Source organism: Oncorhynchus masou, chromosome 18 (assembly GCF_036934945.1).
Source record: "Oncorhynchus masou masou isolate Uvic2021 chromosome 18, UVic_Omas_1.1, whole genome shotgun sequence".
Taxonomy (NCBI): Eukaryota; Metazoa; Chordata; class Actinopteri; order Salmoniformes; family Salmonidae; genus Oncorhynchus; species Oncorhynchus masou.
In genome coordinates, this window is record NC_088229.1 from 18,988,104 (window position 1) to 19,015,147 (window position 27,044).

The 27,044-nt window shown below is 46.3% G+C and overlaps 1 pseudogene; it reads left to right on the plus strand.

Moving 5' to 3' along the window:
* LOC135504142 (membrane-associated guanylate kinase, WW and PDZ domain-containing protein 3-like) overlaps window positions 1-27,044 on the plus strand; it is a 293,136-nt pseudogene that overhangs the window by 235,148 nt on the left and 30,944 nt on the right.

Sequence of the window (27,044 nt, forward strand, 5' to 3'; positions counted from 1 at the left end):
AGGTACCTCCAGGATCCATTGAGTCCCTACCTCCATCCAACCCTCCCTACCTCCATTGATCTGTCCCTACCTCCATCCAACCCTCCCTACCTCCATTGATCTGTCCCTACCTCCAGTACTCCATTGATCTGTCCCTACTTCCACACTCCCTCCCTACCTCCATCCCTCCCTCCCTCCCTCCCACTCCATTGATCTGTCCCTACCTCCATCCCTAACTCCCTACCTCCATTGATCTGTCCCTACCTCCACAACCCTCCCTACATCCATTGATCTGTGTCTCCATGAGTCCTGAACTGTCCCACCTCCATCCAACCCTCCCTACCTCCATTGATCTGTTACCTCCATCCCTCCCTTACCTCCATTGATCTGTCCCTACCTCCATCCCTCCCTCCCTACCTCCATTGATCTGTCCCTACCTCCATCCAACCCTCCCTACCTCCAATTGTCCCTACCTCCATCCAACCCTCCCTACCTCCATTGATCTGTCCCTACATCCATCCAACCCTCCCTACCTCCATTGATCTGTCCAGAGCTCCATCCCTGGCCTCCCTTCCATTGATCTGTCCCTACCTGAGTCCCTACTCCCTACCTACCTCCATCCAACCCTCCCTACCTCCATTGATCTGTCCCTACCTCCATCCCTCCCTCCCTACCTCCATTGCTGATCCAGCTCCCTTTACCTCCATTGATCTGTCCCTACCTCCATCCCTCCCTCCCCCACTCTGGCCTACCTCCATCCCTACCTCCATCCCTCCCTCTACCTCCATTGAGTCCCTACCTCCATCCCACCTCCACCCTCCCTACCTCCATTGATCTGTCCCTACCTCCATCCCTCCCTCCCTACCTCCATTGATCTGTCCCTACCTCCATCCCTCCCTCCCTCCCTACCTCCATCCCCCTCCCTACCTCCATTGATCTGTCCCTACCTCCATCCCTCCCTCCCTACCTCCATTGATCTGTCCCTTCCACCTCCATCCCTCCCTCCCCTCCCTGTATACTGTCCCTACCTCCATCTCCCAGTCCAGATCTGTCCCTTGTCCTTGTCTCTGTCCCTGATCTCTCCAGTGATCTGTGTTCTGTCCTTGTACCTCCCTTGATCTGTCCCTACCTGCTGTATACTGATCTCCATCCAGTCCCTACCTCCATTGTTCTGTCCTTACCTCCATCTCTGTACCTCCATGATCTGTCCCTACCTCCATCTCCCTCCCTCCATTGTTCTGTCCCTTGTCCATGTCTCTGTGCTGTATACTCCATCTCTCCCAGTCCAGTGATCTGTCTTGTCCTTGTCTCCATGTGATCTGTCCCTACCTCCATCCAACCCTCCTACCTCCAGTGATCTGTCCCTTGTCCATTGTCTCTCCATTGATCTGTATACTGATCCCTCCAGTGAGTGTTCTGTCTTGTCCATTGATCTGTCCCTACCTCCATCCCTCCCTACCTCCATTGATCTGATCTGTCCCTCCAGTGAGTGTTCTACCTCCATCCCTGTCCCTTGTCCATTGATCTGTCCCTATCCACTCCCTCCCTACCTCCAGTGATCTGTTCTGTCATTGTCCCTTGTCCTCTGTCCCTGTCCATACCTGATCTCTCCAGTGATCTGTTCTGTCATTGTCCCTGTCTCCATTGCTCCCTATCCATCCCTCCCTCTCTCCATTGATCTGTCCCTACCTCCATCTGTCCCTACCTCCATTGATCTGTCCCTACCTGTCCCTCCCTCCCTACCTCCATTGATCTGTCCCTACCTCCTCCCTACCTCCATTGATCTGTCCCTACCTCCATCCCTGTCCCTGTCTCTGTGCTACCTCCATACTGATCTCTCCAGTCCATCCCTTCTCCCTTGTCCCTTGTCTGTGCTCCATCCAACTGATCTCTCCAGTGATCTGTTCTGTCTCCATGTCCCTTGTCTCCTGATCTGTCCCTATCTCCATCCAGTACCTCCATTGATCTGTCCCTGTCCATTGTCCCTCTCCATTGATCTGTCCCTACCTCCATCCAACCCTCCCTACCTCCATTGATCTGTTCTCCATCTTGTCTCCATTGATCTGTCTCATGTCCCTCCCTATCCATTGATCTGTCCCTCTCCATCCAACCCTGTTCCATGATCTGTCCCTACCTCCATGTCCCTCTCCATTGATCTGTCCCTACCTCCATCCCTCCCTCCCTACCTCCATTGATCTGTCCCTACCTCCATCCCTCCCTCCCTACCTCCATTGATCTGTGTTCTACCTCCATCTTGTCCCTTCCATCCCTCCCTCCCTACCTCCATTGATCTGTCCCTCTCCATCCAAGTACCTCCATTGATCTGTTCTCCATCTTGTCCATTGATCTGTCCCTATCCATCCCTCCCTCCCTACCTCCATCTCCCTCCAGTCCAGATCTGTCCCTTCCATCCCTCCCTGTACCTCCATGTGATCTGTCCCTACTCCATCCCTCCTGCAACGGCACCTGCTCCTTTTGTTCTTTCCCTGAAAGAGCCTTGATTCCTAATTCTCGTTTGTGTTTTTGAATACTGATTTTCCAGTGAGTGTTCGAGGGGACAGTTGTTTCCTTGTCTGGCTGGTGAATAGCTGCTATCTTCTCCAGTTGTTGTGGTTTGTGAGGCTTTTTGTCAGCCTTGTGCCTCTGTGTCTCACAGTCACAATACCAAGACCACTACCTGGTGACCCCAGGCTGGCTGTCTTGTCCCAGAGAGGTTGAGGATGGAGGTGTGCTGTATACACACACACATCGTTCTCAGTACAGACGGTGTGTTTATCTTTCTTACACAAAGCAATATTTCCACATGTCTCATTCACCCTCACTATCTCTCACTCACACACATATTACTGTTCTGTCTGAATACACCACATTAAACATACTGTAATTATGAGTGCTGCCACTGAAGTTTGTGACCTACAGTATAGACAAACACACATACACACAGACAGTAAAGTGTTAAGCAGGACCCAGCCTGTCTTGTCCCCCTTGTGGGAGTGCGGAGAGCTATCACTGTATCTCTCCAGGCAATTCCACAGTCTCCTCTTGCGTGAAGCACTTGTCCCTTGTATGTGTGTCTGTATACTCCAGATTCCACTCACAGTGGGAAGTGTTCATTTTTTTTGCATGGGCATGTACACATTTCCTTGCTTCCATTTCTTGCTTCCAACTGCATCTCTCCAGTGAGTGTTCTGTCTCGCTGTCCTCTTGTCTCTGTGCTGTATACTGATCTCTCCAGTGAGTGTTCTGTCTTGTCCCTTGTCTCTGTGCTGTATACTGATCTCTCCAGTGAGTGTTCTGTCTCTGTCCTTGTCTCTCTGCTGTATACTGTCTCTCCAGTGAGTGTTCTGTCTTGTCCCCCTTGTCTCTGTCCCATATCCCCTCTCTGTCTGTCTCTCTCCTCTCCTCTCCTCTTCTCCCTCCCTCCCACCCTGTCCCCCTCCCCATCTCCCCTCTGTCTCCCCTCTCTGTCTTCCCTCCCACCCTCTCCCCCTCCCCCATCTCCCTCTCTGTCTCTCCTCTCTGTCTCTGTCTCTGTCCTTCTCCCTCTATACTCTCCCTCTCTCTCCCTGAGTGTCTCTGTCTCTCCCCTCTGTCTCTCCCCTGTATACTTATCTCTCCTGTCTCCCTCTGTCTCTGTCTCCCTCTCCCCCCTTGTCTCTGTGCTGTGTCTTATATTAATTGACTCCAGTTTGAGTCTCTCCCCTCCCCTCTTCTGTCTCTCCCTAAGAGGTCTCTCCCCTCTCTGTCTCTCCCTCTCTGTCTCTCCCCCTCTCCCCTCTCTGTCTCTCCCTCTCCCCCCTCCCCTCTGTCTCTCCCTCTCCCCTCAGCCCCTCTCTGTCTCTCTCCTCTCTGTCAGTCTCTCCCTCTCCCCTCTCCCCTCTCTGTCTCTCCCTCTCCCCTCTCTGTCTCCCCCTTCTTTTACATCTGTGTGTCTCATTGTGTGTGTAGATGATGTACCAGTTGCTCCAGAGCTGTAGCAGCACAATGATTTGCATCTGCTACTGTCTGTCTCTTGCCTGCAGAACTTCCGTATGGCTGGGAAAAGATTGAGGAAGTATGGAATCTACTAATGGAGTACGTACACCTCTCCTGATAGTTGTGGTGATACAGGAAGTAGTGGTATGGTTATTATTTGTAACAAGTGTTTGTTTCATGAGAGGGATGAGCTGGGACTTCTGTTGAAGTCATTAAGAGATGCTGGTCAGGCAGACCTGCGCTTGTGATGCTTGTCACTGCCTGTCACTGAGAAATGCACAACAGTTCACCCAGCATGGATTCCCATGGGAGTAGCAGGAAGGAGAGGAAAGAGATCACCGGGACAAAGTTTTTTTCCCCTCTGTCTTTTTGTTTTGAATGAATACAGTAAAACACAATGGGTCATTATGTTCTAACTAAAGTAGAGAACGAGTCATGGCAATCAGAAGAACATAGAGGACTGAACACACTCAGTCACGGAGGAGTGCTTCTGTTCCTTGATTGGATAGTGAGGATAACTCTCAGCATGACTCATGCCCAACAAGAGCACAAACAGTTTTTCTTCAAAAACACACACACACACACACACTGGCACACATACAAATTAACACACTTATAGGACTGTGGGGAAATATTTTGTGTTGAGGTGCTGTCAACAGGAGTGTATTTTTCTCCGCTCTGCTGAAGTTTTGATTTTTGATTTATCAGGGGAACACACACTCACACACACTGGCAATTGGCACACACAGCACACACACTGACACATACACACACTCCGCATGCATGTGATACAACGAGCAGAGCAGGAGTGGCATCCCTTCCAAAGAAACCTGAGTAACGACTGGATCTCTCCAGTGAGTGTTCTGTCTTGTCCTTTGTCTCTGTGCTGTATACTGATCTCTCCAGTGAGTGTTCTGTCTTGTCCCTTGCTGAGCTACAACTGTTAAAACACAGGCGCATTATGCAGATCAGCTGCTTTTCTTGCTTTACATTCAACCTGGGGATTCATGAGACAAAGGGCTGGCCTGGGAATCTAAGCGCTACAGTCATGAGATGTCTCTGTGCCGATCTCTCCAGTGTGGTCTTGTCCCTTGTCTCTGTGCAGAGAAGACATCTCTCCAGACTGCTGTATACTGATCCAGTGAGTCATGATGTGGCAGTGTCCCTTGTCTCTGTGCTGAAGTGAGTGTTCTGTCTTGTCCCTTGTCTCCTTGAGTCTGTGCTGTATACTGATCTCTCCAGTGAGTGTTCTGTCTTGTCCCTTGTCTCTGTGCTGTATACTGATATCTCCAGTGAGTGTTCTGTCATGTCCCTTGTCTCTGTGCTGTATACTGATCTCTCCAGTGAGTGTTCTGTCTTGTCCCTTGTCTCTGTGCTGTATACTGATCTCTCCAGTGAGAGTTCTGTCTTGTCCCTTGTCTCTGTGCTGTATACTGATCTCTCCAGTGAGAGTTCTGTCTTGTCCCTTGTCTCTGTGCTGTATACTGATCTCTCCAGTGAGTGTTCTGTCTTGTCCCTTGTCTCTGTGCTGTATACTTATCTCTCCAGTGAGTGTTCTGTCTTGTCCCTTGTCTCTGTGCTGTAGCCATATCAATCAGAAGACCCAGTTTGAGAACCCAGTCCTGGAAGCCAAGAGGAAACTGAGCCTGGACACCCCCCCCCCTGGCCTGCAGGGGATTAACACACCCTCAGGTAATACCTCTCTGCCAGCCCACGGTCACCATAGATTCAATTGAAAACGGATCATTGTCACTAACTAGTATACCACTTATTATGAAGCAGTGTGTTTAATTAATTGGACATATTAAATGGATTGGGTGTTTAATTGGGCATGCATGCTGTATGCTAGTGTCTATTGGAACAGAGCCTAATGTCAGAATTGTTCCTAATCAGATCCCCTTAGCTTAAAGATGATGTCAGTGTAGACGCCAAATACACGACATGCCACTTGGACCACTTGTCATTGTAGTGTCTACTGTCTAAAGATAATCATGACAGTTGCAGTCAGTGAGGGCAGTACCAAGTGGCCATCGTAACAATGGTATTAAAATGGTACTAATGGATAGTAACCACTTTACTTCAAATGGATTTTGACAAGTATGTTGTGAAGTGGAGAAGGCACTCGTTTTGCTCACAGCTCTCTTGCACAAAAAGCTTTTGTTTGTCCCTGTCACTCATCGCTTCAAACATTTCACACTGCCGAGGGAGAGATGCAAAGAGCAAGAGAGTCATGAGAAGACAGAGAAGAGAGAAAGCGAGTCATGAGACAGAGAAGAAAAAGAGAGAGTCATGAGATAGAGAAGAGAGAGAGAATCATGAGAGAGACAGAGAAGAGAGAGAGCGAGTCATGAGACAGAGAAGAGAAAGAGAGAGTCATGAGACAAAGTGAGCGAGAGAAAGAGCGAGTCATGAGACAGAGAAGAGGAAGAGCGAGTCATGAGACAGAAGAAAAACAGAGAGTCATGAGAGAGACAGAGAAGAGAGAGAGAGTCATGAGAGAGACAGAGAAGAGAGAGAGAGAGTCATGAGAGAGACAGAGAAGAGAGAGAGAGAGTCATGAGAGAGACAGAGAAGAGAGAGAGAATCATGAGAGAGACAGAGAAGAGAGAGAGCGAGTCATGAGACAGAGAAGAGAAAGAGAGAGTCATGAGACGAAGTGAGCGAGAGAAAGAGCGAGTCATGAGACAGAGAAGAGGAAGAGCGAGTCATGAGACAGAAGAAAAACAGAGAGTCATGAGATAGAGAAGAGAGAGAGAGTCATGAGAGAGACAGAGAAGAGAGAGAGCGAGTCATGAGAGAGACAGAGAAGAGAGAGAGCAAGTCATGAGACAGAAGAGAAAGAGAGAGTCATGAGATAGAGAAGAGAGAGAGTCATGAGAGAGACAGAGAAGAGAGAGAGCGAGTCATGAGATAGAGAAGAGAGAGAGAGACAGAGAAGAGAGAGAGCGAGTCATGAGACAGAAGAGAAAGAGAGTCATGAGATAGAGAAGAGAGAGAGAGTCATGAGAGAGACAGAGAAGAGAGAGAGCGAGTCATGAGACAGAAGAGAAAGAGAAAGTCATGAGATAGAAAAGAGAGAGAGAGTCATGAGAGAGACAGAGAAGAGAGAGAGCGAGTCATGAGACAGAAGAGAAAGAGAGAGTCATGAGATAGAGAAGAGAGACAGAGTCATGAGAGAGACAGAGAAGAGAGACAGAGTCATGAGAGAGACAGAGAAGAGAGAGAGAGTCATGAGAGAGACAGAGAAGAGAGAGCAAGAGTCATGAGAGAGAGAGAGAAGAGAAAGGGAGAGTCATGAGACAGAGAAGAGAGAGTGAGAGTCATGAGAGAGACAGAGAAGAGAGAGAGAGACAGTGGTGAGAGACAGAAAGAGAGCCTCCAGTGAGAGAGACCATGGAGAAGAGAGAGACAGTGAAGAGTGATCCATGAGAGAAGAGAGAGAGTCATGAGAGAGACAGAGAAGAGAGAGAGTCATGAGAGAGACAGAGAAGAGAGAGAGTCATGAGAGAGACAGAGAAGAGAGAGAGTCATGAGAGTGATGAGAGAGACATGAGAAGACAGAGACAGGTGATCCATGAGAAAGAAGCCTCCAGTGGTGATCCAGTCATGAGAAGAAGCCTCCAGTGGTGATCCATGGAAAGAAGCTTCCAGTGCGAAAGAGCCTCCAGTGGTGATCCATGATGATCCATAACAGCCTCCAGTGATGATCCATGGAAAGAAGCTTCCAGTGAGATCCATGGAAAGAAGCCTCCAGTGATCCATGGAAAGAAGCCTCCAGTGATAATCCATAACAAGATCCATGTGATCCAGAGAAGCCTCCAGTGGTGATCCATGGAAAGAAAGACAGAGAAGCCTCCAGTGATGATCCATGATCCATGGAAAGAAGCCTCCAGTGGTGATCCATAGTGGTGACAGAGAAGCCTCCAGATCCATGGAAAGATCCATGGAAAGAAGCCTCCAGTGGTGAGAAGATGATCCATGGAAAGAACAGTGATGATCCAGAGAAGCCTCCAGTGGTGATCCATGGAAAGAAAGAAGCCTCAGTGGTGATCCATGGAAAGAAGAGTCCAGTGGTGATCCATGGAAAGAAGTGGTGATCCATGAGAGTGGTGATCCATGGACAAGAAGCCTCCAGTCCATGATCCAGTGACAGAGAGCCTCCAGTGGTGATCCATGGAAAGAAGCCTCCAGTGATGATCCATAACAAGAAGCCTCCAGTGGTGATCCATGGAAAGAAGCCTCCAGTGGTGATCCATGGAAAGAAGCCTCCAGTGATGATCCATGGAAAGAAGCCTCCAGTGATGATCCATGGAAAGAAGCCTCCAGTGATGATCCATGGAAAGAAGCCTCCAGTGATAATCCATAACAAGAAGCCTCCAGTGGTGATCCATGGAAAGAAGCCTCCAGTGGTGATCCATGGAAAGAAGCCTCCAGTGATGATCCATGATCCATGATCCAAGAAGCCTCCAGTGATGATCCATGGCAAGAAGCCTCCAGTGATCCATGATCCATGGAAAGAAGCCTCCAGTGATGATCCATGGCAAGAAGCCAACAGTGATGATCCATGGCAAGAAGCCTCCAGTGATGATCCATGGAAAGAAGCCTCCAGTGGTGATCCATGGAAAGAAGCCTCCAGTGATGATCCATGGCAAGAAGCCTCCAGTGATGATCCATGGCACGAAGCCTCCAGTGAGGAGTCATAGCACGAAGCCTCCAACGACGGCCTCCAGTCCGGAGCCCCCAGCGACGGCCTCCAGTCCGGAGCCTCCAGCGACGTTCTCCAGTCCGTAGCCCCCAGCGACCGCCTCCAGTCCGAGGCCCCCAGCGACGGCCTCCAGTCCGGGGCCCGCAGCGAAGGTGCCCAGTCCGGGGCCCGCAGCGAAGGTGCCCAGTCCGGGGCCCGCAGCGAGGGGGGGAGTTACTGTCACGCCCTGACCTTAGAGAGCCCTGACTCCAACCTAAGTGTATGTAAACTTCCGACTTCAACTGTATGAAATGAGTAATGCCAGATATGTAAACATTATTAAAATGACTAGTGTTCCATTCCTTAAAGTGGCCATTGATTTCTAGTCTATACCTATATGCAGCAGCATCTAATGTGCTAGTGATGCCTGTTTAATTATTAACAGTCTGATGGCCTTGAGATAGAAGCTATTTTTCAGTCTTTTGGTCCCAGCTTTGATGCACCTGTATTGACCTCGCCTTCTGGATGAATTGGGGTGAATAGACAGTGGCTCGGATAGTTGATGTCCTTGATGATCTTTTTGGTCTTCCTGTGACATCGGGTGAAGTAGGTGTACTGGAGGGGCGGGTAGTTTGCCCCCGGTGATGCGTAAATGTTTGTGGGCTTTAGGTGACAAGCCAAATTTATTTCGCCTCCTGAGGTTGAAGAGGCTCTGTTGCACCTTCTTCACCACTCTGTCTGTGTTGTTGGTCCATTTAAGTTTGTCAGTGATGTGTACACCAATGAACTTAAAGCTGTGCACCCTCTGCTGTTTCCTGAAGTCCACGATCATCTCCTTTGTTTTGTTGACGTTGAGTGAGAGGTTGTTTTCCAGGCACCACAATCCCAGAGCCCTCACCTCCTCCCTGTAAGCTGTCTACGACTGTCTTGTTTTGAGTGAGCATGGTTTTCAAGGTTTTCAGTGAGTCTCTTATGTTCAATAAGTCTGTAAGGATATTGATGAATCAGTCAATGGAATTTATGTATAAAGCCCTTTTTACATCAGCAGTTTTCACAAGTCCTCTTCTGGCTGTGTTGGGTGGAGATTACAAGAGTACATGGCCATTGAGGCCAGCTTGTTCTTCAAGATGTTCAATCATTCAAAGATGAGCAGGGTCCAATAATAATCACAGTGATTGTAGAGGGTGCAACAGGTCAGCACCTCAGGTGTAAATTGTGGGAGGGAGATGACCAGGTGGACTGGGACAGCCAGGAGTCGTCAGGCCAGGTAGTCCTGAGGCATGGCCTCCAGCTGTTTGTTTAGAAATTGTATGGACAATAAAGAAGCCTGTGTCTTGTGACTGTAGTGTACATGTAGGTATGTACAGCAAGACCAAATTGGAGAGATGGGTATGAGCATGTCCAGGTAATGTTTTGTAGTTTAACAGTAAAATCATGAAATCAGCCCTAGCCTTGACAGGAAGCTAATGTAGTGGCTAGAGTAATAATATCTGGAGTAATATGAGAAACATTTTGGGCTCTAGTCAAGAATTTAGCAGCCGTATTTAGCACAAACTGAAGTTTATTTAGTGCCTTATCCAGGTAGCCGAAGAGTAGAGCATTACAGAAATCTAATCTTGAGGTGACAAAAGCAGGGATTATCTTTTCTGCATCATGTTTGGACAAAACATTTCTGATTTATGCAATGTTACAAAGATGGAAAAAAGCAGCTCTTTAAATATTTTGTATACGTTCGTCAAAAGACAAATCAAGGTCCAGAGTAATGCCGAGGTCCTTCAGTTTTGTTTGACTACTGTACACCATTGAGATTCATTGTCAGATTCGACAGCAGATCTCTTTGTTTCTTAGGTCGTAGAATTAGCATCTCTGTTTCATCTCTGTTTTAAATATATGCCTGCATCCACTTTCTCATGTTTGAATCACAGCTTTCAGGTTTGGCAATGTTGGGGCTTCATCTACGTGTAGACCAATTAGGGTTTAAAAGCTCTCCAAAAGAATGTGGTGATCGATGGTGTCGAAAGCGGCACTAAGGTCTAAGAGCACGAGGACAGACGCAGGGGCTTGGTCTGATACCATTAACACGTAATTTACCACCTTCACGAGTGCGGTCTCAGTACTATGATGGGGTCTTAAACCAGGATGGAGTGTTTTGTATACATTATTTGTCTTCAGGAAGGCAGCGAGTTACTGAGCAACAGCTTTTTATAAAATGTTTGCGCTGAATGGGAGATTTGATATAGGTCTATATCTTTTTAAATAATCTGTGTCAAGATTTGGCTTTTTTAGGAGAGGCTTCATTTACTGCCGCGTTTAGTGAGTTTGGTACCCATCTGGAGGATAGGGAGCCGCTTACTATGTTCAACATAGGAGGGCCAATGCCTCCCGGGTGGCGCACCAGCTGTGCCATCAGAGACTCTGGGTTCGCGCCCAGGCTCTGTCGTAACTGGCCGTGACCGGGAGGCCCTTGGGACGACGCACAATCGGCCTAGCGTCGTCCGGGTTAGGGGGGCTTGGCCAGTAGGGATGTCCTACGCACCAGCGACTCCTGTGGCGGGCCGGGCGCAGTCCTCCGACACATTGGTGCGGTTGGCTTCCGGGTTGGATGCGCTGTGTGTATCGGAGGATGCATGACTTTCAACCTTTGTCTCTCCCGAGCCCGTACGGGAGTTGTAGTGATGAGACAAGATAATAGCTACTAAAAACAATTGGATACCATGAAAAAGGGGTAAAAGTTTAAAAAAAATGTTTTTAAAAACATAGGAGGGCTTTACTTGGCTCATTGTGCTCTCTCTCATTGGGGTGTTGCAGAGATGAGACAAGATCAGAATTGGATCGCAATTGTATATCACGAAATTGTGGAGACAAATACAAAAATAAAAATAAAGTTACTGAGTAGACTCCATAGATTTCATGACTAGAACCTCAAAAGACATATTTGCTGTCAAAAATGTTAGCAACACCTCCACATTTGCGGGATGCACAGGGGGTTTGGTCACTAGTGTAACCAGGAGGAGAGGCCTTATTTAGCTCAGTAAATTCATCACACTTAAGCCATGACACACATGGAGGTCTTCATTCCGGCGAGATTGCTTAGGCGAACACCACCATGTTTAGTTTTGCCCGACCGAGATCGAGTCCCAGACACAGTCTCAATGTGGAAAACTGAGCTGACTACCCAGACTGTGCTAGGGGCAGACTAACAGCCTGCTGCTTGGCCTGCACCTTATCTCATTTTGGAACTAGAGGAGTTAAATCCCTTTCTATGTTGCTAGATCAAATGAGAGCACCCCTCCAACTAGGATGAAGTCGTCACTCTTCAGTAGGCCAGGCTTGGTCCTGTTTGTGGGTGAGTCCCAGAAAGATGGACAATTATCTACAAATTCAATCTTTTGGGAAGGACAGAAAACAGTTTTCAACCAGCGATTGAGTTGTTCAAGTCTGCCGCAGAGCTCATCACTCCCCCTAACTCCCTCTAACTGGGATTGATCATCTAGCCATTGATGTTTCTCTGCAGAGACAACTCAGTGATGCCCAGTTGTCCACAGAACAGAATTGAACATGGGTCAGACCAGGTAGTGACAATGGTCTGACCACAGAGGCTGACTGACAAAAAGGCCTAGGCCCTATCAGCACTACCTCTCTCTGTACAAGCTCTTCCAGACACCCTTCAGGCTGCTATTTTGACTGGTACAGCATTAGCATCCAGAGGCTATTGGAGGGGGAAGCACAGTGTATGTGTGATTTCTACACCACCAGAGACCCCCTCAGAGAGAAGTCTTTAGCCTGGAGGCCCTTACTGTCACTGCCACAGGAACCTACTGCGCTGTAGTAGGCTGCCAATGCTGTCCTGGAACAGACCACAATAACCCCAATAACAGAAACTATGATGTAACCTTAAAACACCCACTGATTGGGGAAGGATGCATGTTCCTCAGGCTTTGCTGCTTTGCTCTGTGTCATTCCTGAGGGGTAGGTCCTTGGAGGTGTCTTGTTTTGCATGCTTTGTACAAAATAATACAATGCAGTACGACAGGATCTTTATAAGACATAGCCCTTTATTAGCTACAGTACCAGTCAAAAGTTTGGACACACCTACTCATTCATGAGTTTTTCTTTATTTTCTACATTGTAGAATAGTAGTGAAGACATCACAAATATGAAATAACACATATGGAATTATGTAGTAACCAACAAAGTGTTAAACAATTCAAAATATATTTTATATTTGAGATTCTTCAAAGTAGCCACCCTTTGCCTCGATGACAGCTTTGCACACTCTTGGCATTCTCTTAACCATGATGCTTTTCCAACAGTCTTGAAGGAGTTCCCTCATATGCTGAGGATTTGTTGGCTGCTTTTCCTTCACTCTACTGTCCAATTTGTCCCAAACCATCTTAATTGGGTCGAGGTCGGGTGATTGTGGAGGCCAGGTCATCTGATACAGTGCTCCATCACTCTCCTTCTTGGTCAAATAGCCCTTACACAGCCTGGAGGTGTTTTGGGTCATTGTCCTGTTGAAAAATAAATGATAGTCCAACTAAGCACAAACCAGATGGGATGGCGTATCACTGCAGAAGGCTGTGGTAGCCATGCTGGTTAAGCGTACCTTGAATTCTAAATAAATTACCAGCCAGTGTCACCAGCAAAGCACCATCACACCTCCTCCATTCTTCACGGTGGGAACCACACATGCGGAGATGCTCTGTTCACCTACTCTGCGTCTCACAAAGACACAGCGGTCAACTATGGACTTATCAGACCAAAGGACAGATTTCCACTAGTTCGAATGTCCATTGTATACCACCCCTACCTTGTCACAACACAGCTGAATGGCTCAAACGCATTAAGAAGGAAAGAAATTCCACAAATTAACTTTTAACAAGGCACACCTGTTAATTGAAATGCATTCCAAGTGACTACCTCATGAAGCTGGTTGACAGAATGCCAAGAGTGTGCAAAGCTGTCATGAAGGCAAAGAGTGGCTTCTTTAAAGAATCTCAAATATAATATAGATTTTGATTTGTTTAACACTTTTTGGGTTACTACATGATTCCATATGTGTTATTTCATTTTTATTTTTTTTTTTTATTTTTTTACCTTTATTTAACCAGGCAAGTCAGTTAAGAACACATTCTTATTTTCAATGACGGCCTGGGAACAGTGGGTTAACTGCCTGTTCAGGGGCAGAACGACAGATTTGTACCTTGTCAGCTCGGGGGTTTGAACTCGGAACCCCAACGCTCTAACCACTAGGCTACCCTGCCGCCCCATTGTTTTGATACCTTCACTATTATTCTACAATATAGAAAATAGTAAAATGTAAGAAAAACCCTCGAATGAGCAGGTGTGTCCAAACGTTTGACCTGTACTGTAGCTATAACTGGCATGTTCATGTGTCTCCGGCCATGATCAACTGCAATGACCTAACCTGGGTGGTCTAAATCAGTCATAGTGCAGTATGATATGACAGTAGAATGCCACCAATTACAATTCAGTATGTGGACACATACTGTATGAATATTACAGGAGGTTGTTGGTAAACAAACAGGGATTGATTGAACAGAGACCCTAGTGTTAGAACCAGATCAACTCAGACCCTCTAGACAGAAGAAACACTCTGGTCTATGCACAGCCTATTGGGACCGAACAAGTCCCAGGCTACATCCCAAATTGCATCCTATTCCCTTTATATTACACTAATTTTGACTAGGGCCTATAGGGCTCTTGTCAAATGTAGTGCACTCTAAAGGGAATAGGGTGCCATTTGAGACACGTCCCCAGTTAGTCCAGCTTCTGTCCAGCAAAAAGAGCTTATTTCCCATGGTATTGTTTCCTGGACTGTTCTTTTAACAGATCCTCTAGTTTTTGCCTGAGTGATTCTCTGTTCTGACAGAGCTCTCTACTCTGCTCTCTATACGTTCCCCATGCTTGTTAATGAGTGCTCTGTCTCACAGCGAGCAGAGCAGAGTGGATCGGAGAGATCCCAGAGGGGCGTACTGCCGTGTAGAGTTTTAAACGTTGTTTTGACAAGCCAGACTGACCTCCCTCTCAGTGAAAGTGGCTGCGGTCTGTTGCTATAGTGCTGTAGCTGTACGGGACTGTAATTATCCTGCACTGACAGTCCTCTCTATATGTGATTGCCTGCCTGAGAAATAGACCATCTCTTTGTGTTACCATGACTTAATCATGGCTATGTTAAAGGAAAATTCCACTCAAAACTATCATTTGGTATTTGTTTCATTAGTCTATTGTTGATTTAGTCCCAAAATGTTTTGCATGTCAGCAATCAAGTTTTCAAGATATATAACTTTCAAAGTACAGGAATACATTTTTCATATGATGCAAAACTCAGCGTCATACTCTCTCTCTTCCACCGACCCCTGCCCTCACCCTTCTGTATCGTTCCCTTTTCATTCTGGTGATGTGAGGACAGTCCCTTATCACAGTGGAGAGAAGGCTCTGACAGGCGGTGTCCTTTGATGTTCTGATGGAAGGACTTCATCTTGTCAGGCACAGAACACACTGTCATGGAATATGTCACATGTTGTGGTACATACGCATGTTGGCGCATAGACTACGCCCGCACACACACAGACACACATTGAAAGACACATACACATGCATACACACACATACACTGAGCGTACAAAACATTAAGGACACCTTCCTAATATTGAGTTGCACTGCACCTTTTGCCCTCAGAACAGCCTCAATTTGTTGGGGCATGGATTCTACAAGGTCTCAAAAGCGTTCCACAGAAATGCTGGCCCATGTTGACTACAATGCTTCCCACAGTTGTGTGAAGTTGGCTGGATGTCCTCTGGGTCATGGACCGTTCTTGATACACACGGGAAACTGTTGAGCGTGAAAAAAACAGCAGCGTTGTTGTTCTTGACATCAAACGGTGTGCCTGTCACCTACTACCATACCCAGTTTGAAGGCGATTAAATCTTTTGTCTCGCCCATTCACCTTCTGAATGGCACACATACACAATCCATGTCTCAATTGTCAGACGGCTTAAAAATCCTTCTTTAACCTGTCTCCTCCCCTTCATCTACACTGATTGAAGTGGATTTAACAAGTGACGTCAACAAGGGATAATAGGTCAGTCTATGTCAAATCAAATCAAAATGTATTGGTCACATACACATGGTTAGCAGATGTTATTGCAAGTGTAGCGAAATGCTTGTGCTTCTAATTCCGACAGTGCAGCAATATTGAACAAGTAATCTAACAATTCCACAACAACTAGCTAATACACACAAATCTAAGTAAAGGAATGGAATAAGAATATATACATACAAATATATGGATGAGCAATGACAGAGCGGCATATCCAAGATGCCATGGAAAGAGCACGTGTTCCTAATGTCTTGTACACCCAGTGTATATGCTCACACACAAATGGCTCAGTGAATCTGCTGGTATGTGAGAATGTCATGTTAATCACTCAGCATAATCCGTTTTCTCTGAGCGCAATGCAGTTATGCAAATCTAAATCCCATGACACATGACACATGGGGGGTAGTGGAGGATGACGTGGGTGTCTATATTTACTCCAATTAAAGAGATTGATGCCCCCCACCCCCACTATCCATCCCTCAGTGTGTGAAGAATCACTAGAGGAGACACAGCCAATAACTCACCCAATGGAAACCAAGGTCAGACAGGGGCCATGGATATCTCTTTGCTCCCTCTCCCTTCTCTATCGCTGTCAATATCACTCTCCTCTCGATATCTCTGTCCCCCTCGCTCTGTGTGCTGATGCAGAGGAAAGGGTGCCCCCCCCCCTCTCTGCTGATGCAGAGTTAAGGGCCGCTGTGTCTCAGTCACATGGTGAGAGCCTCCAGCTGCAGTTTGAGGTCAGCTGTCTGTCTGCCTCTATCCCTGCGTTGTGGTGGTTATTCAGGTGGATGTACCCCTGCAGTGTACACACACACACAAATACACACACAGTTTGTCTCCTGGACATTTATTCCCATGCACCATCCTGCAGGCATAACATAGCAAATTCAATCTGAAAGTTTATCACATCTCTGTAAGATTTGAAATGTCAAGGTTATATCCAAACGGATTTGTCACACTGCTTTGTGCGTCATGTGTGAGTTCTTTTTTTACAGTATGTTTTTTACACTGGCAGGCTTAAGTAAAAGAGGAGCATCTCTGTTCAGCAGTAGCATAGTTCTTAGTGACAGTGACAGTCTGAGTGACGAGTAGGTGTCAGCTCCCTGCCACCGTGGCGGTAGCCTGCACTGTGACGTTACAGGGGACAGATGCCTAACAGCCTGTGAACTTGCACCTATGTGCATCTGTCACACACACACACATACACTCTACCTACCATACAAAATAACGATACTTCAGGTGTTCTTTGAAGTTGTCCCATATGGATATATCAGAATAAAATAAGTATAACGGCATAGACGTGTCATTGTGGATTCTCATTGTGAATTAGCTCAGGCAGCTAGCCTAGCCTGGTTTCTCTGTCAGATCAATGGATTAGCGTTAGCAGCTAGCCTAGCATGGTTTCCCTGTCAGATCAATGCAGCTGAACAATAGTGGCAGGCCTTGTGATGATAATACGACAAACAAACAAAGAATTAATAGTCGCTAATTTGTAAAGTAAAATACTTCAATGGGGCATTAAGGTTTGAGAGCAATTAGCTGAATTACAGTCATAATAATGAGGTATTTGCTTATACAGTACTTCCTCAATTTGCATCTCTCTCTCGTTGTGCTTTTTTGTATTTAGTCATCTTTCTCTAAGGTTTTTTTCTTTCTCTTTGCTCTGTTCTCTATCCTTCTCACCCTCTTACTTCCCTATCCCCTCACTTCCTCTCTCCTTCAGATGAGCCTGTTGTGGGTGTGAGGGGTTTTGTACGGGACCCAGCCCATCTCCAGGGCTCCATTCTGAGGACAAATCTGAGGAAGAGCCCCCAGGGGTTTGGTTTCACCATCATTGGGGGAGACCGCCATGACGAGTTCCTCCAGGTGAAGAACGTGCTCCGAGACGGGCCCGCCGCGCACGACAACAAGATGACCTCTGGTGAGTGTTGTACGCACATGTAAACACACTCTCCCACACACACAGACGTACACATAGATGCTTGTACGCAGGAACGCACCCACACAAACACACACACATCGCACTTGTGCACACAGATCAACAAGGTTCATTTATCATTGTCTGTACACACACATTTATGGTAACGCCCTGATTTGAAGTGGAGTTATACACAGTATTTCAGATTTCATACTGAAGGCCTCTTGGCTGTGCTTCTTTACATGCTTATGATTATTATGAACATGCATATCTATAAGTGTGGTCATACAGTATATCTTGGCTCACGTACAGTTGAAGTCGGATGTTTACATACACCTTTGATAAATACATTTAAACTCAGTTTTTCACAATTCCTGACATTTAAACTTAGTAACAATTCCTTGTCTTAGGTCAGTTAGGATCACCACTTTTTTGAAGAATGTGAAATGTCAGAATAATAGTAGAGAGAATGATTTATTTCATCTTTTATTTCTTTCATCACATTCCCAGTGGGTCAGATGTTAACATACACTCAATTAGTGTTTGGTAGCATTGCCTTTAAATTGTTTAACTTCCACAAGCTTCCCACACATCCCACATTTGGGGCAGCAGCGTAGCCTAGTGGTTAGAGTGTTGGTCTAGTAAGAGTGTGAGAGGTTACACGATCGAATCCTCGAGCTGACAAGGTACAAATCTGTCGTTCTGCCCCTGAACAAGGCAGTTAACCCACTGTTCCTAGGCCATCATTGAAAATAAGAATTCGTTCTTAACTGACTTGCCTAGTTAAATTAAGGTAAAACATAATAAATAGAAAATTAAGTTGGGTGAATGTTGGCCCATTCCTCCTGACAGAGCTGGTGTAACTGAGTCAGGTTTGTTGGCCTCCTTGCTCACATACGCATTTTCAGTTCTGCCCACAAATGGGATGGGATTGAGCTCAGGGCTTTGTGATGGTGACTCCAATACCTTGACTTTATTGTCCTTAAGCCATTTTGCCACAACTTCGGAAGTATGCTTGTGGTCATTGTCCATTTGGACATTTGGAAGACCCATTTGTGACCAAACTTTAACTTCCTGACTGATGTCTTGAGATGTTGCTGCAATATATCCACATAATTTTCCTATTTTGTGAAGTGCACCAGTCCCTCCTGCAGCAAAGCACCCCCACAACATGATGCTGCCACCCCGTGCTTCACGTTTGGGATGGTGTTCTTCGGCTTGCAAGCGTCCCCCTTTTCCTCCAAACATAACAATGGTCATTATGGCCAAACAATTCTATTTTTATTTCATCAGACCAGAGAACATTTCTCCAAAAAGTAAGATATTTGTCCCCATGTGCAGTTGCAAACCGTAGTCTGGCTTTTTTATGGTGGCTTTGGAGCAGTGGCTTCTTCCTTGCTGAGCAGCCTTTCAGGTTATGTCAATATTGAACTTGTTTTACTGTGGATATAGATACCTTTGTATCTGTTTCCTCCAGCATCTTCACAAGGTCCTTTGCTGTTGTTCTGTGATTGATTTGCACTTTTTGCACCTGTTAAAGGAATTCTACAATTCCTATATGTGTTCATTAACCAATTCAATTAAAATCACTCTGTCTGTTTCTAAGAATTTGTAAGATCCTTATTTGCATAAAATAGACAAGAGACCAGTCTACCAAAATTAGCCAATAGCATTTATTCTTGAGAGCACTTGTCATAGAACCCTGTACAACAGTTTATATATCAAATTTGACGTCATAGGTTATAAAATGTATCTCCTCCTCTCGAGCAGGACAAAGCAGGTTCAAAAGTTCATTCCAGCACACTAGCGCACATACCTGACACACTATATCTGGATTAACTCCTGAAGTCTCACCATAGTTTATTACCACTTAGCAGACAGTTCCAGATAAGGAAAACCTGGAGGGGCTCTCGCTGTCTTATTTTAATTAATCATGCTACTTTAGACACACACACATACATTCCTTCTTCCACAATGGTTATCATTTCCAATTACCCCTTATCCATGCTACATAACCTCTTTCTTAGGAACTAACGTTATTAATCAGATATCGTAAAACAGGGTAGAGTTTAATTAGTTATAGTTCTATTTAAATGTAAATATTGTTTCGTCATTATTCATAAAATTCCTAACAGTACCAAAGTACGTTCATCTCTAGGAGACAGAACCTCCTTCCTGAGCGGTATGATGGCTGTGTGGTCCCATCGTGTTTACACTTGCATACTATTGTTTGTACAGATGAACGTGGTACCTTCAGGCAGGCGTTTGGAAATTGCTCCCAAGGATGAACCAGACTTGTGGAGGTCTACAATATGTTTTCTGAGGTCTTGGCTGATTTATTTTGGTTTTGCCATGATGTCAAGCAAAGAGGCACTGAGTTTGAAGGTCGGTCTTGAAATACATCCACAGCTACACCTCCGATTGACTCAAATGATGTCAATTAGTCTATCAGAAGCTTCTAAAGCCATGACATTATTTTCTGGAATTTTTCAAGCTGTTTAAAGGCAGTCAACTTAGAGATTGTAAACTTCTGACCCACTGGAATTGTGATACAGTGAATTATAAACAAAATAATCTGTCTGTAAACAATTGTTGGAAAAAGTACTTGTGTCATGCAGTAACGGTTCTCGTCTGTCGAAGGAGAAGCGGACCAAAATGCAGCGTGGTGGTTATTCATGTTCTTTAATGAAATGAACTAGACATGAAATAACGAACGTGAAAACTGCTGAGGCTGCTATTGAATCTTATCAAGCTCTGAGCCTGAAATGTAATCTGATCAGCCTGTCAGGAATAGAGCTCACCCACTCAAATGTAAATATCATCCATAAAACAAGTGCCCCTTACAATCATACACATACTGTATCAGATATGCAAACTAACAACCAGAATAGAAAACAAACTAGCTAGCTAACGACACTACATAGCTAACTAGCTAGCAGCGCTCTTTGCTCACAAGACTAGCAAAGTTAGCTGCATTGTTGCTTACATGCGATTGGCTGTGGTATGGGCGTGGCAAAGAGCCTGGGAGACAGAGCTGCCTGTCAGGCATCGTTCAGGGCTTAAATGCGCCACAAGGGCTTAGCTGCCCCGCAAGCTGATTTAAAAAAAATGTTTTACCTTTATTTAAGCAAACCAGACGGCACAATTTTCATTTTTTATTTTATTGACGGATATCCAGGGGCACACTCCCAACACTCAGACATAATTGACAAACAAAGCATTTGTGTTTAGTGAGTCCACCAGATCAGAGGCAGTAGAGATGACCAGGTATGTTCTCTTGATAAGTGTGTGAATTGGATCATTTTCCTGACAAAATGTAACGAGTACTGTTGGGTGTCAGGGAAAATATATGGAGTAAAAAGTTTATACTTTTGTTTAGGAATTAAGTGAAGTAAAAGTTGCCAAAAATATAAATTGTAAAGTACAAAAAACAGTAGTACTTTAAAGTATTTTTTACTTAAGTACTTTACACCACTGCTCCCAGCTAGTTAGTGGTGGGGAGTTTCCTGTTTTTGTTTTGGCTGGAGATAAGCTGAGCACATTTTCCTAGTCTTTATTGATCTGGCTGGGACTAGCTGACTTAATACACCCAGGCTGGAATGATGGAGGATGAGGGGAAGGAGAGAGTGTTAGGCTGTACCTTACTTCTTTGTTCATTCATCAACCCCAAAGCAGTTGTTTATGGAGCAGACTCCAAGGAAACATATTTCAGCTCCTGACCAACGATGCCTTCATGCGGGAACTGTGTGCGCTAAACGTTATGCAAACTGATTTGTGTTTTAGTGGACTGGGTCTGGTGTTAGTGGACTGGGTATAGTGCCACAACTAACCACAGCACGCTCCCATTTTAAAGACAGTTGCCAATGCTGATATTGACACTTCCTTCTCACTTCTTCCTCTCCTCTCCCTCTACTCTACCAGGTGACGTCATCGTGGACATCAACGGACTGTGTGTCCTGGGGAAGACTCATGCTGACGTGGTTCAGATGTTCCAGTCTATCCCAGTCAACCAGTACGTGGACATGGTGCTATGTCGGGGTTACCCCCTACCTGAGGACCCCAGTGGGAGTGACGACGCCTCCTCGTGGGACATAGCCACAGCCCTGGCCCCCGAAGCCACCCCTTCACTTTCGACCTCTAACCCCCAGGAGATACACTATGTCACCAGCCCAGACGGCACCCTCCCAAGACAGGTACAGTACAACCAGTTCCTCCCTAGGTTTCTTCCTTTTAGGGAGTTTTTCCTGGCACTGTGCTTCTGTTTTTGCTTGCTGTCAGGGATCTAGCCTGGGTTACTGTAAAAGCACTTTGTGAAAACTGCTGATGTAAAAAGGGGCTATATAAATAGATTTGGGTGATTTTGATTTGATTGATTGATTGACAGACAACAGCTGTCCCAGCCATGTCCAACGGGGGGCGCCACTACCCTGAGGGTCCAGACCCCACGCTGTTGCAGCCGGAGCTGGTGGGTGTACCCCTGGTGAAGGGGCCAGGAGGGTTCGGCTTTGCCATTGCAGACTGCCCCCTGGGCCAGAAGGTAAAATGCATTGAATGAATTTCCGGTAACACTTTACCATAGCCCCCCTTATGACTGGTGTTATAATGCCAGAGGTGTGGACTCGAGTCAGATGACTTGGACTGGAGTCTGACTCGAGTCACAAATTTGATGACTTGAGACTCGATAGAAAATAAAATGACTTGACTTGGACTTGGAGCCTCCTGACTTGGGACTCAACTTTGGTTTTGTAATGTTTTGTCACTCATTTTGTTGCACACTCTCTGTGGATTACTATCCATGCAGACAGAGACAGTATAGCACTTGCAAAACAACAGATTGGCTAGTGAAACACTCAGCCCTCTGATTGGACCAGCAAACTGTCAATCAACACATGTCGGGTGAGATAGTGCAATGAGGTTTTGAGGGGTTGCGAGTGTGAAACTGAATGGAGAAAAACATATATTTTTCATACATATATCCTACCATTTGTATTTTATATTTATACCTTTGCTTATTCGATCTTGTCACTGACATAAGCCTATGGCATTGCACCAAATTTTTGTTTCAAAAACATCTTATTAGTTCTTCAGAACCAAAAAGTTGTGCGTTTTGACTGTTGACCAATGAGCAGTTATCAGCATTTGTCGCACATATCCAGGTTAGTAATCAGAAAGCACTAGTTTAATTTTCTCCGGTGTTGCCTGGCAAAAGCAGAGTAGCCTACCTACATTGCTATGGACGCATCTTTGCCACATATAGGCTACCTGGTGATTTCATTGATCATTTTTATACTTCAGATGGGCCTAGTTTAGGTCATATGATCCTGTAACCCCTGCTGCATACAGGTAGGTCATATGATCCTGTAACCCCTGCTGCATACAGGTAGGCTGTATGATCATGTAACCCCTGCTGCATACAGGTAGGTCATATGATCCTGTAACCCCTGCTGCATACAGGTAGGTCATATGATCCTGTAACCCCTGCTGCATACAGGTAGGTCATATGATCCTGTAACCCCTGCTGCATACAGGTAGGTCATATGATCCTGTAACCCCTGCTGCATACAGGTAGGTCATATGATCCTGTAACCCCTGCTGCATACAGGTAGGTCATATGATCCTGTAACCCCTGCTGCATACAGGTAGGCTGTATGATCCTGTAACCCCTGCTGCATACAGGTAGGCTGTATGATCCTGTAACCCCTGCTGCATACAGGTAGGTCATATGATCCTGTAACCCCTGCTGCATACAGGTAGGCTGTATGATCCTGTAACCCCTGCTGCATACAGGTAGGTCATATGATCCTGTAACCCCTGCTGCATACAGGTAGGTCATATGATCCTGTAACCCCTGCTGCATACAGGTAGGTCATATGACCCCTGTAACCCCTGCTGCATACAGGTAGGTCATATGATCCTGTAACCCCTGTGGCATACAGGTAGGTCATATGATGCTGTAACCCCTGCTGCATACAGGTAGGTCATATGATCCTGTAACCCCTGCTGCATACAGGTAGGTCATATGATCCTGTAACCCCTGCTGCATACAGGTAGGTCATATGATCAGGTAGGCTGTAACCCCTGCTGCATACAGGTAGGTCATATGATCCTGTAACCCCTGCTGCATACAGGTAGGTCTGTATGATCCTGTAACCCCTGCTGCATACAGGTAGGCTGTATGATCCTGTAACCCCTGCTGCATACAGGTAGGTCATATGATCCTGTAACCCCTGCTGCATACAGGTAGGTCATATGATCCTGTAACCCCTGCTGCATACAGGTAGGTCATATGATCCTGTAACCCCTGCTGCATACAGGTAGGTCATATGATCCTGTAACCCCTGCTGCATACAGGTAGGCTGTATGATCATGTAACCCCTGCTGCATACAGGTAGGCTGTATGATCCTGTAACCCCTGCTGCATACAGGTAGGTCATATGATCCTGTAACCCCTGCTGCATACAGGTAGGTCATATGATCCTGTAACCCCTGCTGCATACAGGTAGGTCATATGATCCTGTAACCCCTGCTGCATACAGGTAGGCTGTATGATCCTGTAACCCCTGCTGCATACAGGTAGGTCATATGATCCTGTAACCCCTGCTGCATACAGGTAGGTCATATGATCCTGTAACCCCTGCTGCATACAGGTAGGTCATATGATCCTGTAACCCCTGCTGCATACAGGTAGGTCATATGATCCTGTAACCCCTGCTGCATACAGGTAGGCTCATATGATCCTGTAACCCCTGCTGCATACAGGTAGGTCATATGATCCTGTAACCCCTGCTGCATACAGGTAGGCTCATATGATCCTGTAACCCCTGCTGCATACAGGTAGGTCATATGATCCTGTAACCCCTGCTGCATACAGGTAGGTCATATGATCCTGTAACCCCTGCTGCATACAGGTAGGTCATATGATCCTGTAACCCCTGCTGCATACAGGTAGGTCATATGATGCTGTAACCCCTGCTGCATACAGGTAGGTCATATGATCCTGTAACCCCTGCTGCATACAGGTAGGTCATATGATCCTGTAACCCCTGCTGCATACAGGTAGGTTCATATGATCCTGTAACCCCTGCTGCATACAGGTAGGCTGTATGATCCTGTAACCCCTGCTGCATACAGGTAGGTCATATGATCCTGTAACCCCTGCTGCATACAGGTAGGTCATATGATGCTGTAACCCCTGCTGCATACAGGTAGGCTCATATGATCCTGTAACCCCTGCTGCATACAGGTAGGCTGTATGATCCTGTAACCCCTGCTGCATACAGGTAGGTCATATGATCCTGTAACCCCTGCTGCATACAGGTAGGCTGTATGATCCTGCAACCCCTGCTGCATACAGGTAGGCTGTATGATCCTGTAACCCCTGCTGCATACAGGTAGGCTGTATGATCCTGTAACCCCCCTGCTGCATACAGGTAGGCTGTATGATCCTGTAACCCCTGCTGCATACAGGTAGGTCATATGATCCTGTAACCCCTGCTGCATACAGGTAGGTCATATGATCCTGTAACCCCTGCTGCATACAGGTAGGCTGTATGATCCTGTAACCCCTGCTGCATACAGGTAGGTCATATGATCCTGTAACCCCTGCTGCATACAGGTAGGTCATATGATGCTGTAACCCCTGCTGCATACAGGTAGGTCATATGATCCTGTAACCCCTGCTGCATACAGGTAGGTCATATGATCCTGTAACCCCTGCTGCATACAGGTAGGTCATATGATCCTGTAACCCCTGCTGCATACAGGTAGGTCATATGATCCTGTAACCCCTGCTGCATACAGGTAGGTCATATGATCCTGTAACCCCTGCTGCATACAGGTAGGTCATATGATGCTGTAACCCCTGCTGCATACAGGTAGGTCATATGATCCTGTAACCCCTGCTGCATACAGGTAGGTCATATGATCCTGTAACCCCTGTGGCATACAGGTAGGTCATATGATGCTGTAACCCCTGCTGCATACAGGTAGGTCATATGATCCTGTAACCCCTGCTGCATACAGGTAGGTCATATGATCCTGTAACCCCTGCTGCATACAGGTAGGTCATATGATCCTGTAACCCCTGCTGCATACAGGTAGGCTGTATGATCCTGTAACCCCTGCTGCATACAGGTAGGTCATATGATCCTGTAACCCCTGCTGCATACAGGTAGGCTGTATGATCCTGCAACCCCTGCTGCATACATAGGATGATCCTGTAACCCCTGCTGCATACAGGTAGGCTCATATGATCCTGTAACCCCTGCTGCATACAGGTAGGTCATATGATCCTGTAACCCCTGCTGCATACAGGTAGGTCATATGATCCTGTAACCCCTGCTGCATACAGGTAGGCTGTATGATCATGTAACCCCTGCTGCATACAGGTAGGCTGTATGATCCTGTAACCCCTGCTGCATACAGGTAGGTCATATGATCCTGTAACCCCTGCTGCATACAGGATACTGGTCATAGGCTGATGCTGTAACCCCTGCTGCATACAGGTAGGTCATATGATCCTGTAACCCCTGCTGCATACAGGTAGGCTGTATGATCCTGTAACCCCTGCTGCATACAGGTAGGTCATATGATCCTGTAACCCCTGCTGCATACAGGTAGGTCATATGATCCTGTAACCCCTGCTGCATACAGGTAGGCTGTATGATCCTGCAACCCCTGCTGCATACAGGTAGGCTGTATGATCCTGCAACCCCTGCTGCATACAGGTAGGTCATATGATCCTGTAACCCCTGCTGCATACAGGTAGGTCATATGATCCTGTAACCCCTGCTGCATACAGGTAGGCTGTATGATCCTGTAACCCCTGCTGCATACAGGTAGGTCATATGATCCTGCAACCCCTGCTGCATACAGGTAGGTCATATGATCCTGTAACCCCTGCTGCATACAGGTAGGTCATATGATCCTGCAACCCCTGCTGCATACAGGTAGGTCATATGATCCTGTAACCCCTGCTGCATACAGGTAGGTCAAATGCTGTAACCCCTGCTGCATACAGGATCCTGTAACCCCTGCTGCATACAGGTAGGTCATATGATCCTGTAACCCCTGCTGCATACAGGTAGGTCTGTATGATCCTGTAACCCCTGCTGCATACAGGTAGGTCATATGATCCTGTAACCCCTGCTGCATACAGGTAGGTCATATGATCCTGTAACCCCTGCTGCATACAGGTAGGTCATATGATCTTGCAACCCCTGCTGCATACAGGTAGGCTGTATGATCCTGCTTGCTCTGGACTCCAGAAGGGACAGTGTGACATAATATCCCTAGTTAGTATTGGCCGCTAACATTACATTTAAGTCATTTAAGTCATTTGGCAGACGCTCTTATCCAGAGCG